Here is a 1,459-nt window from a genome sequence, read left to right on the forward strand (position 1 = left end):
CACACACACACACACAAAACACACACACACAAAAACACACATACACACACACACACACACACACACACACACACACACACACACACACACACCGTACCCTCAACCCACGCGCATATTATGAAATACATTTTTCTGGTTCCTCATTCTTCAGCAATAAATCTTAACGCAAGAGAGTTTAAAGAACTTTCACCTACTTCTATAGTCGGGCCAACGTTTTTAGCTCCGTGAATTCCATCCAGCCCTTTCAGGATTTCCCATCTAGCCCTTTCAGAATATCCCATCCAACCACCCACCCTTATTATTACTCAATATTCGTGCACGTGTTTCTATAACGTGGGTGAGAAGCAGTGGGAAATCATACTCGAGTCAGAATGATGACATTTGCAATTTCTTTCTTGCAAAGTCACGTCTGTATATATCTCAGAAATGCCAGGTTTATTGTTACCTAGTCTTTGCGTACTTGTTATGATAATGTGCTGGCATGAAAGAAGATAGCAAAAAAGGGCTGTAACTGATGTCCCGTTTGCTTTACGTTTCCTGATACACATATCAAGCTTTAAAAAAAAACCAAAAAACACACACACACACACACAAAACCCGGCGTTTATGCTGTTGTGGTTGGGTGCTTCGCCATCGCACGCAGAAAACCCGAGTTCGATTCCCGTGTGGTGAGAATGACTTTTGTTAAGTATTTTGATTAAGTATTTCAGTCTTTCTGTGGGGACGTTGAATCACACTCAGCACGGGTTGTCCGTATAACAAGCAGGGTCCAAGCCCTCCTCCTAATTAATTTAAATGTATCGATGAGGACGTAAAACACGCACAATACACCAAAGAAGAATTCGCGGCTTTGCGGTAAACTATCCCGAATAATACCGAAACAACAATGTTTTCTCATAGAATGAAGACAAACTAGAGAGAGAAATGCATGAAGGTTCTGAAAGTTAAGAAGAGAAGCAGACAAAGACATGTCAAAGGTTCGATAAATCGTGAACAACGTTTCCTCTTAGAATGAAGACAAACTATAGGAAAAGTACGATGGCTCTGAAAGTTAAGAAGCAGACAGACATTTCAAAGGTTCGGATAAATCTTAAACTACGTGTCCCCATAGATTTAAGACAAACAGGAGAAAAAAGCATAAACGTTAAGAAACAGACAGACATTTCAAAAGTCGGATGCCAAAGAAAGGGGCGTTGGCAGAGCGTAAAAGAAAACATGTCGGTTTATGACCTTCACGCGGAATGTCAAGGGAAAACGGATGAAAGCCGAGAGGACAGAACATGAAAGTGGGTTGACTCGGTACACTCACCACGATAAACAAGAGCCTGCACCCCTGCCAGACCTCAGCCTGAGGGCTTGTTATTATGTTACATTACGCAAGATGGAGAATGGCACCCACCACCCCGCTTTTCCACCCCTCCCCCCTCCCCCACCTCCACTCCTCAGCCCCCTTTACTTC

The sequence above is a fragment of the Aplysia californica genome, unplaced genomic scaffold, assembly GCF_000002075.1.
Source record: "Aplysia californica isolate F4 #8 unplaced genomic scaffold, AplCal3.0 scaffold00210, whole genome shotgun sequence".
Lineage (NCBI taxonomy): Eukaryota > Metazoa > Mollusca > Gastropoda > Aplysiida > Aplysiidae > Aplysia > Aplysia californica.